This window comes from Suricata suricatta, chromosome 13, assembly GCF_006229205.1.
Source record: "Suricata suricatta isolate VVHF042 chromosome 13, meerkat_22Aug2017_6uvM2_HiC, whole genome shotgun sequence".
Lineage (NCBI taxonomy): Eukaryota > Metazoa > Chordata > Mammalia > Carnivora > Herpestidae > Suricata > Suricata suricatta.
Window position 1 is genome coordinate 6,405,663 of NC_043712.1, and position 17,757 is coordinate 6,423,419.

The following is a 17,757-nucleotide window of genomic DNA, read 5'->3' on the forward strand; positions in this document are numbered from 1 at the left end:
CCTCAGGGAATCCCTTCGATGCCCACATGCAGGGCCTGTCTTTGGCCTCACTCCACAGATGGGGGGAACTAAGCTCAGGGGAGTGAAGTCACCTGCCAAGGTCACTCTACGACTCGGGGCGGAGCTGGGATTGAACCCAGGCCTGCGCCTCCGCCTCCCCACTTGGGGCGTCACTGCTGTGCGGGCTTGCTGTCAGTGCCACCATGCCAAGTGGGCCGAGAGCCACCTGGGAATCCAGCTTTCCTGCCCCCCCCCCCCACCCTGGGGTTCCCAGAACTCAGGTCATCACGGGGCCAGCAGACGCCACCACCCGCCCTGGGCCACCGGCTCTAGCCCAGGGGTCAGCCTTCCTGGTGAGACCAGGACTCACAGGCCTGGGTGAGCGGCCACCCCACAGGAAGGCCCAGGCCTCTAATGACCGGCTGGTTCCTTGTGCCACCCACACCCCCGGGGAGGGGGCCCCCAGAGGAGGGCCCGCTGAGTCATGCGGCTGGCCTCCAGCTGAAAGAAACCCGGAGACTCTCGTCCCTTCCTCGCCAGTTCCCCAAGCCCACATCCAGGCAGGCGCCCAAGGACTGGGGACGGGAAGGGAGAAGGGGCCGAGCCCCAGCCCTGAGGGCGAACACCAGCCTGGCCCCAAGATTCCAGAGAGAGACTGCTCTGGCAGGGCAGGACGCCAGGCGCTGGGGGCGGTGCAGTTTATGACCAGGCAGGATGTGGTTGCAAACTCACAGTCTTGGAGGGGGGTGAGTGTGCCTGCTTAGTGGAGACGCCCAGTCTCACAGTGAGGAGTGGCCTCTGGGCCCTGCTATCCCGGGCCTTTGCACATGTCACCTCCTGACTTCTGAGGTGGGAACTGTTCACAGCTCCGTTTACAGGCGGCCGACAGAGGGAGGAAACAGCCAGACCATTCTACACTCGTGGGTCTGGCTCTTACGCTCCCCCAAACGCTTGGTTTTAAGCACATCCTAATCCCACTGCCATCCAGCCCTTGGCTCAGCCTTCTGGGGACAAAGAAAGGTGTGTCCACGCCTCAGAGGCCTCTGTGTCCAGTGTGAGCACACGGGCAGCAGTGGGAGAGACATATGTCACCTCCCTGCTAAGAGCTTCATGGAGGCTCAGGGCGCAGAGCCGGCAGCCCTGGCTGGGAGAGAGGCAGGACCGGGAGTTCAGTGCAGGTCCAGCCTCGTGGGGGTGCCCCTTCTGGCAGGTGTGGGTGACCTTCTAGCTGCACCCTGTTCCTGCCTTACCTCTATCACTAGCTCACTGTGGAACTCTGGACATGGCACTGCCCCTCTCTGACAGGGTTTTGGGAGAAGTCTGGAAAGAAGGTGCAGGCACGGGGCCCCAGGGATGTCAAGGAGGGGCGGGCCCCCAAGAACAAACCGCTAGGTGGTGGGGGCAGCCTCCTCCCCGAGAGGAGGCAAGTCAGTAGCCAACAAGGTTGAGCTGGGATCTGCCGGCCTTGACCTCTCTACGGGACCTTGGGCAAGGTCCTCACAGCTTTGGGCCTCAGGATCTGCACAAACACCTCCCGGGGCTGCTGGGAAGAGTCCGCAGAATTTGCAGAGCTGAGGGCAGAGCGGGGCAGACAGTTCGGGCACCTCAGTGCTCCATGAAATCCGTGTGTCACCAGGGAGGGCCCGAAAGGCCCGGGCAGGAGTGGGCAGGACACAGGGCAGGGCAGGGCCTGGGCTTGGCAGGGAGGCAGGGCAGCAGTGAGTTTCGGGTGGATGTGGGCAGGGCTGCACATCCTGACAGGGAGGAAGCGGGGCTCGGAGGCCCTCCCTGCTCCACCCAACCCAGAGGCCCCCGGGGAAGGAGACAGATGCCCCCTCCCCCAGGTAGGGATCTCCAGTGCAGGCACCGCACCAGGAGCCACTGATTCAAGAGCACTGAACATCCACAGAGCGCAGCTCCTGCTCCCAGACTGAAGGCTCAGGGCCAAGTCCAGGATGAGCACATCATCCCGGCACCCATTAAAAAAAATTTTTTTTCACATTTATTTTTGAGAGACCCAGAGAGAAAAAGAAAGAGAGAAAGAGAAAGAGAGAGAGAGACAGAATCCAAAGCAGACTCCAGGCTCTGGGCTGTCAGCATAGAGCCTGATGCAGGGCTCAAACCCACGAACCGCAATATCATGCCCTGAGCCGGAGTCGGATGCTCAACCCACTGAGCCACCCAGTTGCCCCGAATGCTTCGTATTTTAAGCCACTAAGTTTGGGGTAATTTCTCAGGCGGCAGCAGGTAACTAACTGAGGGCCAAAGAGACCTTGCAGTTAGCGGCTCTAGAGCCGCTGACACACACCGGTCCTGGCCGCCCCGCCCACAGCGGCGTCTCGGGAGCCAGGGCTCCTTCCCCTCGTGGCACGCTGGTTTATCCAGCCATAAATAAAATGGGAGGTGGGAACGGATTCCTGCCAAGCTTTCAGGACTATCAGAAGTCACAGAAATGGGTTTTCCCAAACCACCTGTGTATGGGCCATCAGTCAAGTGAAGAGCAAGCCCCAAACACATGATGTGGGCTTAGAGCTGGGGGGACGGCGGGGCCAGTCCGGGCTCTGTCCCGAGTGGTGGAGTGACCCTGGGCAGGCGCCTTCATGTCTCTGAGCCCTAGTATGCCCCCCTCGGTGGGATAGGGCTAAAGCAGACATGAGCCTGGATCCCCCAGAGCAACCCCGACTTCAACAGTCAGGGTGACTGAAAACTGCACAGAACAGGGGCATGAAGGAAGGAAATGGAAGAAGGAAAACCACCCGTAGGGCTGGCAGATTTCTGGCAGAGACGTCTGTGGGCGGGGCCTGGCCCCCAGTGGGCGGGCCTGGGCCAATGTGGGCCGGGTCTGGAGCCACATGGGCGGGAACGAGGATGGGAAGAGACCTTTTCAATGCAAAGACAGCTCTGTAAGGACTGCCATTTTGGAAAAAAGCGAGATCCAGAAAAACAAATGAATATAATCTCATTCTGATAAACCCTTGACCGATAGATAGTCCCTGCACCGTGGGGAGGGGCTTCCTCTCAGAGAATAAGAAACAGAATGAAAGGAAACTGTAATTTTTTTACCAGCATGCATTATCTTTGTGATTGAAAAAATGGTAGAGTTCAAAGAAACAGAGCCTTAAAAAAAAAAAAAAAGGAAGAAGAAAGGAAAAACCAGCCCTCATGTGGGGATCAGGTGTTCTTTTGAAGTTCTGGGAGGGCAGTTTGGGGAGGGCAGTGGGGAGTTGGGTCAGATCGGGTCAGGTCTTTGCCCCAAGAGATGGGGAATTTGGAAAGGATCCTGAAGAGAGGACAAAGGTGAACAGGTTGAACTCAGGCAGCTGAGAAAAGACAAAAAGGCAATGTGCCTTCCTGTCCTCTGAGCTCAGGTGTGGCTGCCTTCTTCTTCCAGAACGGAGGCCTCTCGCTGAGCTGGGGACTATGCCCTCCCTCCTGGAAGTCGGGGGTTAACACCCACCAGTGAGCAATGGTGGCACCCAAGTAAAGCTTGGGAGGCAGTGGGCAAGAAGCCACCCAGGGGCCGGGGGCCAGGGAGGCTACCAGTTCCGCAGGGCAGGGGCCACCCCCCATTCATCGGGGCCCTTGTGCAGAGCCCAGAAGACAGCCATGGAGAGAAGCCCTGCTGATCTGGGCGGAGCTCAGGAGGGAGGCAGGAGGAGGGAGGATGGTAATTGTCTGGGAAAGACTCCAGGACAAAAGTCAGTTACGGGAATGTTCATCCCAGTATTACTGATGCCCTAGGAAAACTGGAAACAACCCAGATGCCCATTATTGGGTGACTGGTTAAAGACTCATTAAATGATCAGACGATAAAACGCTATGAAAGAGTGAAAACTCGTTAGAGCAAGACACCAGATGACTTGATAAGAGGGAAAATGTCAGAAGTATGTTACCTGCAAAGAGAAGGTAACAAAACTGTGATGGAGTAACTCGTCTGTTACGAGATTTACATAAACGGATAAAACTTACACATGCATTTGAACCATACTTGCAGTGATGTTAGACTGCTGCTTATCATCTTTTTTCACTCCAAACTTATATCTATTTTCTATTATTCTAATAAGGTAATGAAAATTTATTTTTTTAAGTTTTTTTTTTTCAGGAATTTCTACCTCAACATGGGGCTCAAACTCACAACCCCGAGATCAAGAGTCACATGCTTTTCTGACTGTGCCAGCCAGGAGCCCCGAAAAGATTTTTTAAAATCACAATTCTAAAGGAACAAAAATAGCTAAGACACTTTGGAAGAACAAGGTGAAAGGAGACTGACCACAAAGGTACAGGAATTCAGCTAGTGTGGTAGGGATAGATGGATGGACCAAAGGAACAGACGGGTGAGCCTAGAAACGGACCCTGAAATGTCTGGAAACAGACACGAGAGTGTTAGCCTCACAGGTCAGGTCGGGGAAAGAATGGGCGTCCATCAAGGGAGCCGGTGCTCACTACTCACAAACAAAAAAGAGCACAGCCTCATCTATTTCCTTATATGAAAATAAATTCCAATAAACCAAAGCCCTCAGGCAAAAAGCTCCAAGGAGGCCAACGTGGGCAGGGCTCCAACCCACAACCCTGGGATAATGACCCAAGGTGAAATCAAGAATCAGACCCTCAACTGGCTGAACCACTCAGGCGCCCCAAAACTTGAAAATATCTAAAGAAAAGGGCGCCTGGGTGGCTCAGTTGGTTAAACCGCCAACCCTTGGTTTTGGCTCGGGTCATGATCTCATGGTTCGTGAGTTCGAGCTCTGCATCAGGCTCTGTACTGACAGCACAGAGCCTACTTGGGATTCTCTCTCTCTCTCCCTCTCTTTCTCTGCCCCTCCTGTGCTCACTCAAAATAAATAAACTTAAATTTTTTTTTCTTAATGTTTATTTATTTTTGAGAAAGAGAGAGACAGAGCATGAGCAGGGAAGAGGCAGAGAGAAAGGGAGACACAGAATCTGAAGCAGGCTCCAGGCTCTGAGCTGTCAGCACAGAGCCCGACATGGGGCTCAAACTCATGAACTATGAGATCATGACCTGAGCCTAAGTGGGATGTTCAGCCAACTGAGCCAGCCAGGTGCCCCAAAATAAATAAGTAAACTTAAAAAAAAAAGAATGAAAGCTCTAAGAGATCAACTTAGGATGGGGAAGGACTTCCTATCACAAAAAGTACAACTCCTTAGAGGAAAAGATTGATATTTTGATCACATGAAGTTAAAATGTATGCATATCAAAGAACATGATAACAAACAGTAAAAAAGAACCCACAGATTTAGAAGAGATATTCACAATGTGTATAATACGAAAGGATTACTATCCAGGGCAAATACAGAACTCCAACAAACACAAGAGGGAGACAATCCAGTAGAAAAAAAAATGTCAAAATACATGAATAGACAATTTTCAAGGAAAAAAATGCAAATGGAAATTAATGTATGAAATTAATTCCTAATCTCATTACCGGTCAGGGAATGCAATCAGATGCCACGTCACTCCCCTGCAACTGGCACAAATGCCAAATTCCTGGAGGAGGAGTGAGCAAGCAGAGATCCTGCAATCCGGCAACTTCTCTCCTGATTACGGATCTCAGGGTTGTTTTACACACACGTGTGCAGCCACGGACAAGAACGCTCAGTGAAGAGCTGCTCCTAACAGCCCCAAATCAGCAGCCACCCACCCATCAACGGGAGAAACAATAAATCATTGTCGTCATGCGACGGAATGCCAACGCAATGAGCTAACGATCTATACCTGCAGGGACTAACAAAACCAGACCGCAGAAACAATGCTGGGCCAAATGACAAGATACAGAAATAATATGTTCCGTGTTAGGCAAGATTTTCTTCTTCTTCTTCTTCTTTTTTTTTTTTACATTTATTTATTTTTGAGAGACAGAGACAGACAAATTGCAAGCGGGGGAGGAGCAGAGAGAGAAGGAGACACAGAATCAGAAGCAGGCTCCAGGCTCTGAGCTGTCAGCACAGAGCCCGATGGGGGGGGCTCCAACTCACAAAATGTGAGATCATGACCTGAGCTGAAGTCAGAGGCTTAACCGACTGAGCCACCCATGGGCCCCAAGATTTTCTTCTTTTAAAAAAATTTTTTTTTTTAACATGTATTTATTTTGGAGAGACAGAGAGCAACAGAACATGAACAGGGGAGGGTCAGAGTGAGAGGGAGACACAGAATCGGAAGCAGGCTCCAGGCTCTGAGCTGTCAGCACAGAGCCCAATGGGGGGCTCGAACCTACAAACTGTGAGATCATGACCTGAGCTGAAGTCTGGCGCTCAACCGACTGAGCCACCCAGGCGAACCCTAGGCAAGATTTTCTATAATGTATCAATGTGTAGTAAAGCTACAAAGACATGTATGGAGGGCCCCCAAATCAAGATACGCATTTCATCCAGAGGAGAAACAAAAGGCACTGGGGAAGAGGCTTCACTTACGTCTGAAATGATTTGAGAGAGAACTCATCTAATGCAGTTATTGTAAAAGATTAAGGACCGACAAAGCTGAATCTTGGATACAAAGATATCTGTCCTGGTTTTATACTTTTCAGTGTGCTTAAATTATTTCATACAAAATTTACCAATATAATCCTCCATTTCTACCCCCACTGGCGGGTGTTCTCTGGGTCCTCACACCTGCCGGGGCTCAGCTGGAGGCTGCAGCTCCGGACCCACAGCCCCCGGGGAAGTAAATTCAAGTCCTCCTTCCAAGCGGCCTGCTCCCACTGGCACAGGGGCACCTGTGGTCTCTGAGGACCCAGCAGAACCCAGGACCGTCCCCGCCTGGTCCTGCGCTGGGCCCAGGGAGCTGCCGCAGCAGGTGAGATGCAGCCAGACCTTTTCCACAGCACAGCGGATGCAGGTGGGGAGAAGCGGGAAGGTCCCTGTGGCAAGGCTGAGGTATCCCTGCCCCTGGGGAGTCCCTGTCTTCCCCCTTGGGGGCAGGCGGATCTCGAAGAGTGCAAAGTGCAAGAGCTTTGGAGCTGGGAAGACAGGAGTTCAAAACCAGCTCTCCACTGAAATCATCCCATGACCCCGGGGAAATTATTAGCCCAAGCCTCTGTTTTTACAACTTTAAAGTAAGAAGAGAGGCGCCTAGGGGCGCCTGGGTGGTTCAGTTGGTTGTGTCTGACTTTGGCTCAGGTCATGATCTCGCAGTTTGTGAGTTTGAGCCCCGCATCGGGCTCTGTGCTGACAGCTCAGAGTCTGGAGCCTGCTTCGGATTGTGTCTCCCCCTCTTTCTGCCCCTCCCATAATCATGCTCTTTCTCTGTCTCTCAATACTAAATAAACATTTAAATTTTTTTTTTAAAGAATAGGGGCACCTGGGTGCCTCACTTGGTTAAGCTTAAGTGTCGGACTTCAGCTCAGGTCATTATCTCATGGTTTGTGAGTTCAGGCCCTGCGTCCTGCATCAGGCTCTGCACTGACAGTGAGGAGCCTGCTTTGGATTCTCCCTCTCCCTCTCTCTCTCTCTCTGTCCCTCCCCGACTCATGCTCACACAAGATCGCTCATGCACTCTCTCAAAAATAGAGGGGCGCCTGGGTGGCTCAGTCAGTTGAGCATTTGGTTTCAGCTCAGGTCATGATCTCATGGTTCATGGGTTCGAGCCCCATGTCAGGCTCTGTGTTGACAGCTAGCTCAGAGCCTGGAGCCTGCTTCAGATTCTGTGTCTCTTTCTCTCTCTGTCCTTCACCTATTGATGCTGTGTCTCTCTCTGTCTCTCAAAAATAAATAAATAAATGTAAAAAAAATTAAAAAAAAAAAGAATAACTTGGGGCACCTGGGTGGCTCAGTTGGTTAAGCATCTGACTTCAGCTCAGGTCATGATCTCACAGTTTGTGGGTTCGAGCCCTGCTGTGCTGACAGCTCAGAGCCTAGAGCCCGCTTCAGATTCTGTGCCCCCTCTCCCTCTGCCCCTCCCCCACTCGTGCTCTGTCTCTCTCTCTCTCTCTCTCTCTCTCTCTCTCTCTCAAAAATAAACGTTTAAAAATATTAAAAAAAAAAACAAAGTTTCAGGTTTGCAAGATGAAAACAAATTCTGGAGCTCAGCGGAGGTGGGGGCCGCAGAACGGTGTGAATGTGTTCATGCCACCGAACGTTGCATTTAAAAGTGGTTAATCTTCAAGTTTTGTGTATTTTGCTGCAATTTTAAAATATCAGGGTAAAAGAAGCATGATCCTATTCTTGGTTTAAAAAAATTGTATCACTAACTTATTACTGTCTGCATAGAAAAATCTGGAAAGCTATACATAGAACTATACGTAGTTAAGTCTGAGGGTGGATCAGATTGCAGAGGCTTGTCTATACCATACACTCTTCTATTAATTAAATTTGGTACTTTTCTGAGCAGGAAAAATACCTGGGGGGAAAATCAAAAGGCCATCCTCACCCTGAGGTTTCTGAGGACTGTAAAAGTTTACGAGAAGTACCTGCGTTCACGCTAGGTCAGGGAAAGGTTAGCCCGCCCCTGCCCGCCCCACCCAGGTGAGAGGCTCCACAGGGTGCTGTCCTCACTACAGGAAACAGCGCCCCAGGTTGGGTCAGCTCGGATCCTGCAAATAGCTTTTCCTTCGCGCCTCAGTTTCCTCAACTGCAAAATGGGAATATTACTGCACCTACCTCAGAGGCTCATCATAACTACCTAACATAATGTATCATGTGGCCCAGAGGAAGGTGCGCCCCGATTACCACAACCCAATTGTCACTGCAGAACTCAGTGGGGGAGGACACCCAGGTGAGGGTTGAGCCGCAGAGAATGGCACCTCCAAGCACAACCAGTCCCCCCCCCCCCCCCAGCCCTCCAGGACCTGCCCCCTGCCTCACAGCCCACACGCAAGAGCCTTGGGCTTCTGGAGCCCTCTCCAGGCCCTGGACCCCAGGTAAGGACGGAGGTTGAGTGCTGGCGATGTGCACTCAGACACACCCCCTAGGAAATCAACCAATGCCGCTGATTTCCTCCTGACGCTTCTTACGGAGGGGGAAGGGAGTCCGAGAAATGACACGCTGCCCCGCTCCATCCCGGGGGGTGACCACCCGGCCCGGCATCGGCCTGCGGACACTTGGCCTTCATGCTGGAGCTGCGGCAGGCTGGCCAGGCTGCGGGTAAACAGGGCACAGAGAGCCTTTTGTTAAAGCCCAGACAGAGATGTTGAGCAGGCTTCCCAGGCAGAGGGGAGGCAGGAGGCTGGCGCCCCTCCTCGCACCACACTTGAGAAGGCTGTCCCTCCGGCACTCTCCCGGGGAAGGGGGAATGGCCCTTCCCAAGGGGCCTGAGGAAGACAGCGGGTCAATGGCCCTGTCCCCGGGATGGTCCCGGGCCTGGGAATCTGCTCCTCGGTCAGCAACCCCTGGGCGTCCTCTGGCCCCGGAGCTGGGAGGGGGAGGAGAGGTCTGGCGCACACAGCCCCCACCCACTCGAGAGCAGGGCATTGCCCTCTGGGCCCCCACACCCACTTGGGGTGAGTCAGCAGCGGGCCGGGGGCACAGCCTGCAGAGCGAGGCACACACCCTCACTTCTAAGGAGAGGAAGAGGGGAGATGGTTCGGTTCGGGGCGGGAGGGGGAGGGGACAAGTTTCACTTCCAAACTGCTCTCACCCGCGGGCTGGGCCTTCCCAAACAGGTCTGTCCTCATGCAATCTCGTGAGGTTGTGGTCTACCTTACAGGGTAAAGGGTGACAGGGGAGGGACACCCGCCCTGAGCACAGAGAGACAGCAGGGCTGGAGGCTCCAGGCGGGCATGAGGGCTCCCGGTGACAGGCACGGACGTGTGCCAGTACTGTGCCCAGCACTTCCTGTGCCCCAGTTCCCAGTCTCCACGAAAACCAGTGGGAAAGTTCCCTTTCCTCCCAGGGCTCGGGGTTTCCTCACCTGTAAAGTGGCTCATGAGCTGTAGCGAGCACTGAATGAGGGAGTCCACGGACGGCTTTTGGCCCGGTGCCTGCCACGTATTAAGACTCTGTAACGCTGGCTGCTGTTACGGTTATGGGAGGCGTCCTCATCAGTCCCTTTACGGGCTCGGGGGTGAGTGACCTGCCTGAGGCCACAGAGCTAGAAGATGGTGGAAGAGATCACCGCACGTCTGCCCTTCTGTTTCGCCAATCTGCCTCAGAGGCTGTGGCGGGGCTCCTGACCCTCCCTGAGCACCTGGGACCCTGGAAATGCTTCCAGAGACAAGACCTCCTTCCCCTGAGGGGTACCTGGACTCAAGGCCTCTGTGGGGAACCCGAGCAGAGCATTCTCAGGTGCCTCTGGTGTCTCAGATGTAGCTTTAGGAGACTCTAGAAGGGAGCCCTACTGTCGGTCTGGGCCCAGAAGCCCAGGGCCAGATCCGTGTCCAGCCAAGGGGCCTTAGAGACGGGCCTTATCTGCTATGAATACCAGCACTGCCTGCCTGGACAGGTTACAAACTAGGGGCAGGAGCACCCAAAGGAGGCTACAGACACATCTGCTGAGATCCCAAGGGACCGGAACTGAGGCCAAAGTAAGCTCCCTGTGGCCCAGCTCTCTGGGCTGGATGGGGGAGGGGCTGTCCCCAGAGATCCCAACACAGGGCATCAGGCGGGACGTGTGAAGTGCAGGATCCCCGTGTGCCCAGCTCCACCCCCGCCGAACATCTGCCAACAGCGATTCCCTATCAGAGGCCATGAGGTTGGCACCGGCGTCTCTGACGGTGTCCAGGCGGCATGTGAGAGCCCTGGAATTCTACAGCCACTTGCACTCCGGTGGAGGCTGCTCCATGCAGGAGGCCGTACGGCAGCAGCCTATTTAATTTTGAGGTTTTAGGCCCTCAAGAGACAGTTAAACATAGAACTTACTACGAGATGCGGCAGAAAACACATCGGGAGAGAAAGCAAGAGATGTTTGTGGCTGGGAGTAAAAGCCGTTCTAGAAACCTCAGTCCCGCATACCCTAGATGAGGGATGGTGACACCCCTCTCCCACCACATATTGGGAAGTCACTAGAATCCTACATGCCAAGGGGGCCAGGGCTGAAAGCCCCTTTGCCCAAGGCAGGGACCAGGGCTGAAATCACCGCCCTGCTCAGCGTCCCCTGGGATGGTCCACAGACGGCCAGCCTCACACCAGCCTGGGAGCAACCTCAGAACGCAGATTCCTGGGTGCCCCCCTCTCCCCCCCACCCCGACCTGGGTGTGTGGCAGTGAGTCCCCTGGCAAACAGCCCCCCAGGCTGCTCTGAAGCGCCTCCAAGCCTGAGAACCTGGAGAACCTGGAGAAAAAGAAAAACGGAAGGTGGGGTGAAAGAGCACAGGCTGCCAAAGCAAACAGCTCCAGGTTCGAGTCCCAACTCCGGCCTCTGAGCCTGTAAAACGGCGGGGCCACCTCAACAGAGGAGACCGTGGCTGCCACATGGATGCAGTGACCCGGCATACCGCCCAGGGCTCTGACTGCAGCCACTGGGGACAACTGGGGGACGGGAAGGCCCCGCTGCTAGAACGACGGAGTGGAGGAGAGGCCGATTCCCGGGGCCAAAGTGTCTCCAGAGAGAAGGAAAACACACTGCGGGAGAAGGATGGGAGGAGGAAACACAGATGAAGAAGAGGGGCAGGTCAGGGAGCCTGAGAAGGCCACCAGGTCAGGGACACCTTGTGCCCAGCTCGACCCTGCCAGACCACAAAACCTGGCTGCCAGGCCTGAACTCCCTCCCGCCCCAACACAGCATCTTCAGACCTAGGTCACAGCCCCTCTGCCTTCTCCTCGCCTGCCCACTCGCAAGGATAAAGCCTGAAAGGAGAAGGGCGCCTGGCTGGTTCAGTCAGTGGAGCATGTGACTCCTGACCTCGGGGTTGTGAGTTCGAGCTCCATGTTGGGTACAGAGTTTATTTAAAAACAAAATCTTAAAAAACATTTTTTTATCATTTATTTTTGAGAGAGAGAGAGAGAGAGGCATGGTGCAAGTGGGGGAGGGGGAGAGAGAGACGGAGCCACAAGATCTGAAGCAGGCTCAGGCTCCGAGCTGTCAGCACAGAGCCCCACACGGGGCTCGAACTCACAGACTGTGAGATCATGACCTGAGCCGAAAGTTGGACGCTTAACTGACTGAGCCACCCAGGTGCTCCAAAAATAAAATCTTAAAACAAAACAAAACAAAACAGAAAAAAACACAGTAGGAGCATTCCAAAGGGACCAAGACGTCCTCCCAGGAATTGCCAGGGTCAGTGAGTCAGGGCCAGACTCCAGCAACACGGCAATTGGTGCGTGTCCCTCCCAGCGCCCCAACCTGGCCCCTGCCCTAGGCAGACCGCGGAGGCCGAAACCTCCCAGGCCAGCCCAGGCCGTTCCCTCCAGGCTGTCCCTGGCACGGAAGAGGATTTCTGAGCTCAGATAAGTAGGACCTGCTGCTTCCTCCTCATCCCTGGCCAGAAGGACTTTGCTCAGGCTTCCCTTCTCCTCTCCAGGAGGCAGAGTTCCTCAAAACCAACAGGAAACGCCTACAGGGCAGGGCTGGGGTATGCTGAGCTTGTCTCCATAAACAGGAGAGTCAACAAAATCACACACCAGGTATTTCCTACCCCCCTCTGCACTGCTGTCAATGCCCTAACAGCTCAAAGCCCCAGGAAGAGGTGGGGAGGTAGCAGCCGTGGGAGGGGGGAGAGGTGGCAGCATGGGGGGGAATACAGGGACTCACACACTGATCCACCCCTGCCTGGGAAAGAGGTCCTGCGGGAGCCAGGAAATGAAACCAGAGCAAGCTGTGAACCAGCAGCCCTAACAACACTCGACCTGGGAAAAATAAGCAAATAGTAATACCACACGTGGAATGATACACTCCTCCCCATTCATATCTCCGGAGACGAGACCACGGGGGACTTTCGCTTTCCATGACATCAAAATCAAAACATTATAAAAACATATAATGAACACACAACTATGCTGATAATTAAAAAAAAAAAAGTTACTATTTCTTTAAAATCCAGGCTGGGGAGGGCCAGGCCCTCCTTAACAAACAGCTGAGGTGACCTGTGGATGCAGGGGGGCCTCAGGCACAGAACAAAGGACCCTGGCCCAGGATTCCAGAATCTGGTGCCGGCCCCCCATCCCTGCCTTTCTTCCTCAACTCTTGGGCAAGCTGATCCCTCCCTTTGAGCTTCAGTCTATAAACGAGGGATAAAGACCACTGTCTGACCATTTCCTCAAATGATCAGAGGGAGTCTTCACAAGGGTAGGTTTTACACATGATAAAGCAGCCCGTCCACTACTGCTAAGGTTACAGGCCACGCCCTGGGACACGCTCTGTTAAGTGCCTTCCCTGCGTTAACATATTTAATGCACGATAAGGTGCCAAAATTATCACCTTTTTATAGCTAAGGAAACTGAGGCGGCTGGCCCGTAGTCACTCACCAAACACGCGACAGCCAGGACTCACAACCCACATCTGACCGCGAAGTCTGACTCCCCAACCGGCGCACCCTCCCACCTTTGGGAACCGTTTTCCAAAGCGTGGCGACACACGACCTGCCGACTGCCTCTCACTCAGGGTGCTCCCTTCGAGGCAGGCAAGCCCGAGAGATCCCACGGCAAGGCCACGCTGCTCCCCGGAGTTCATCGGACCACCGCGACCACAGGGGCCGGCGTTCCACAGACACCTTGGGACCGGTGGTCACAGGACAGTCTGGTGAACAAGTCAGACTGACAGGAGCTGGGCTGGGGGAGGAAAACACACAGAGGTTTGCAGGGAAACCTAACGCTGGGGTTTGGAGTGCAAACTCCCGCCCACTCCTCAGCTGGCCGCTGAGTCGGGAGAAGAATTCTGTCTCCTGCCACCTTTGCCCTGGATGCCCTCGACCTGCAGTAAAAGAGCAAAGGACGGCAGCACTGGAGATACTGTCCTTTGGCCCGCCAGCACCTGACTGGAGGCTGGCCTGGGGGCAGGGGGCCCAGTCCTTACCCCGTGCACGGCTCTGCTATCTGCGTGCTGGCTGTCGGTGCTGAGGCTGGCCCGCGTCTGTCTGGGCAGGGTCCGGGCATTCCTCTCGTTCCATGGAGGCTGCCTCCCTACGAGGAAGCAAGAGCGACCGTCAGCAGGGACGTGTGTGCATGTCGGCACTACCCGCTGTGCTGCCAACATTTGCTGAGTGCCTGCTCAGTGCCAGGCCCGGGACTGGGCTCCAGGGGTGACGAGAGAGAACCAGAGAGCCTACTGGGAGATGCCCAGGCAATGATGACGGTCGGCTCTTGGGAGCCCAGGGCAGTGCTGGGGGTGGCAGGAGCTATGGGGACACGGAGGAAGCAGGAGACCCAGACCGGTGGGGTCAGAGAAGGCTCCCCGGGGAAGGTGTTGCCTGAGTTGATTTCCGAAGAGGAGCAGAGGTCGGAGAAAGAGTCCACGTTCACCTGGAAGGGAGAGAACACGACCTCTGACGACGCTGAGGGGGTCAGCCTGGCTGGATCTAGGACCAGAGGTGGGAGGTGGCGGGGCATGAGTGACCTCGGCGGGGAGCTGGGTCCAGGCAAAGACACGGCCTCAGCCCAGACACACGAGTTCGACACAAACACAAAACCCAACCAGCACCTACTGGTCAGGAAGCATTTAATGAGTATCTACTATGTGCCAGGCACTCTGCTCAGAACCACTCAAAAGACTGGAAAAGACAAGCTAGCATGGTGGGGACAGAAGTGGGGTCAGACCACTGTAGGGGTGCGGGGGGTGTCCGGACCACTAGGAGGTGGGATTGCGGCTCCAGCAGTTGGGAAAGGCCGAAGGATATGCAGGAGTTAACAGGAAGCAGGGACTGCAGGTAGAGGTGCACAGGCAGACAAAAGGACACAGAATGGCTCGAAGAGGGACTATGGAGCCTTTGACCCACTTATGCCATTAAGCATTTAAACATACCCATTCGGGGGCACCAGGGGGCTCAGTCGGTTAAGTGTCTGACTTCGGCTCAGGTCAGGATCTCACAGTTTGTGAGTTTGAGCCCCGCGTCAGGCTCTGTGCTGACAGCTCGGAGCCTGGACCCTGCTTCGGATTCTGTGTCTACTTCCCTCTCTGCCCCTCCCTGACTCGTGCTCTGTCCCTCTCTCTCAAAAATAAAATAAACATTAGAAAAAACAAGTAAGGGGCGCCTGGGTGGCTCAGCCGGTTAAGCGTCCAACTTCGGCTCAGATCATGATCGCACGGTTCGTGGGTTCAAGCCCACGTCAGGCTCTGTGCTGACGGCTAGCTCAGAGCCTGGAGCCTGTCTTCGGATTCTTTGTCTCCCTCTCTCTCTGTCCCTCCCCTGCTCACACTGTCTCTCTCTCTCCTCTCTCTCAAAAATAAATAAAACATTAAAAAAAAAGAAAAAAGAAATAAATAAGTAAATAAAAATAAACACACCTACTTGGTGCTAGGCACCATGCTGGGAGGAAAGAAGCAGAAGTCAGTCTCCAGCCCAGAGGAGAGAAAGAGAGGTCAATAACCTAGCAAATCCACACAAGGGTGATGGCAACTAGCAGTAAAGGCACAGAGGCCACTAAGCCAGACTCTATGCATTCCCCCCCTCCCCGCCCCTGCCCTCCTCAAGGACAGGAGACCCACTGAGGCTGGGCAGCCAAGTCACTTGCCCATGACACAGACCAGACCAGAAGTCAGGCCTCAGGACTCCCTGTCACTGGTTCTTCTAGACTTACCTCTTCCAGGAAATACGCATTGCACACCCCCAACATATTCATCCTGAGCTAATGCCTCCTTCCTCTGTAATATTTCTATTATTATGCGGGCCATTGTATCAAGGTACCGATGTTTCCTGCCTGCCTCTCCCAGACTGCAGCTTGAGGAGGCGGCCAGGGACCGTGTTCTCTAGCATCATTTCTGGACCAGGCCAGGCACTTACTGAAGAACACCTAAATGGATGTATGGATGGATGGACAGACAGATAGATGGATGAATGAATCAAGGGATAGAGAGATGGTGTGCTGGGCTCTAGGGCCTCACATCCATCCCCCCTGACTTCTCATGAGGTCTTAGACCATTAACCTGTGCTTCAAGTGTTCCCATGTGAAAATCTGGAATCACCTCTCCATTCTCACGAGAGGCAATTAGGAGTTAGGCCAATCCCTTCCCTCCAGCTCCTACAGGTGAGCTCCAGGCCAAGCCAGAGAGCAACCCAAGGCCCAGCCGCTTCCCCACGTTCTGACCTACTGGGACAATCCTCAGGACCCCCTTCTGTAAAGAAAGGTCCCTCAAACTTTGCAGAGGAAACTGCTTCCTAGTGGGTGTGCCCAAGGGACGGAGCACAGGAGCATATGGTTGAGTTTGGGGGAGGGGAAAGATTGGGGGGAAGAGTCACAAACATTCCTTGGGCTCCTGCTGTGTGCAGAGAGATAGCAGACCCCACCCCAAAGCACTTCTAAGACTCGGAGGTCAGGGAGGCGGAGGCCCTTCATTCATGCCGCGGCAACTCTCTAGCCCTCTGGAACAAGTCATCTGTCCTTGCCTCCCCTGGGGAGCCAGAGGAAGACCTGACCTTCACGAAGGCAATGCTGGGGTGACTGAGCCATAGGCACTGCCCAGTCACTCTGAACAAACTCCCACTCTCCCAACCCCTCCACAGCAGACCTCCTCCTCCTGCCTCCAGTCTGTCTGCCTGCCGGTCTATCTGCTCAGAGGGGTTAAAGAAACTCCTGATGGAAAAGGTGGGAGAGACTCATGGGAGCCTTTCAGAGGCACCAAATCCCTCCTCCACAATTTAGGCCCAAATTCCCTTTCCCTCCCCAAGCTCTCTCCCTCCTCATCCTCAAAAGTCTTCCTGGAGTAGAACTGAGGAAGAAGCATCAGGAGAGTGCGATCAGCCCCACCCTTCCAGTCAAGTCCCGATCAGAAGGCTGGGCTGTCCGACACCCCCCACCCCCAACCATCTCTCCTCCTTCCCAAAAAAGGCAGTAGTTGCATCAGCTGAGAACCAGCCGAATCTTGGTTCACTCGGGTCCAGACCAAGGGGAAGAAGCAGTCAATAAAAGGAGCAGAATCATCGTGAACCCCGACCACCTCGGCTATGCTCCAGCCTGGTAACCAACTTTGCTGGATCTCCAGCCCTGACCGCATCAGACCTGGCTCTCAGACCCATATGGATGCACAGGACATGGGCAGGGCCTGGGGCCTCCGACCCCGAGCCGGTCTTCCCAGGAACCCCAGTCCACACGGGACCCAAGATCTTGGCCAGGGATCCTGCCCCCCAGTCAGGGCACTATTCCCGCCGGATCCAAAGGAGGGAGGGGTCCAAGGGAAGAAGAAGGGGCCAGGAGCCCGGGACAAGAGCACAGGGGAAACCTCTGAAAACGAAAAGAAAGCTGCCAAGGAGAGAGCCCCGAAGTAGAACGTCTAGAAAGGGGGGAGTGTGTGCGTGCAGGGATTAGGATATGGGGGAAACCCAGGGGATGACAAGGGGACCTGGGGGAGCCCAGGCGGAAACTCCCGTCTATGGAGCACAGGGAGGCACTGGGGTGCCTGGGAGGGGGCTCGCGCGCCCCGGCACCGGGGAGAGGGTGGGGTCCCGGAGACCCGGAGGACGGGGAAGCCGGGAGATAGGCCAAACTGAGCTGCCGCGGGAGGCCCCCCGGGCGCGGGCCCCGGCGGGCAGAGCCCAAGCTGCCCGGGGCGCCGGGGCCGGGCAGCTGGCGGCGGGCGGGTAGGAGTGGGTTTCGAAAGATGACAGTTCGTGCCCCTTCCCCCGCCCCACCTACTCACCAGGTCCCGCCGGGTCCGGCTGCCCAGCAGGCAGCCCCGCGCCCCGGCCGCTCCGTCCCGCCGCCGGCCGCTGCGCCCCTC

The 17,757-nt window shown here is 55.0% G+C and overlaps 1 protein-coding gene across 6 annotated transcripts in view; it reads right to left on the reverse strand.

Moving 5' to 3' along the window:
• Positions 1–17,757, reverse strand: part of LRRC8A (leucine rich repeat containing 8 VRAC subunit A) — a 29,765-nt gene that overhangs the window by 11,835 nt on the left and 173 nt on the right. The window contains exons 1-3 of one of the 6 annotated variants that reach the window (XM_029919398.1): positions 9,863–11,086; positions 9,590–9,647; positions 8,967–9,090 (exon numbers count right to left, since the gene is read on the reverse strand). The gene's annotated coding sequence lies outside the window, so the exon portion shown is untranslated. Of the gene's footprint in view, positions 1–8,966; positions 9,152–9,589; positions 9,648–9,862; positions 11,087–13,899; positions 14,007–17,676 lie in introns of those variants that run through there. The other 5 variants (XM_029919394.1, XM_029919396.1, XM_029919395.1 and 2 more) reach the window with 5 other exon arrangements.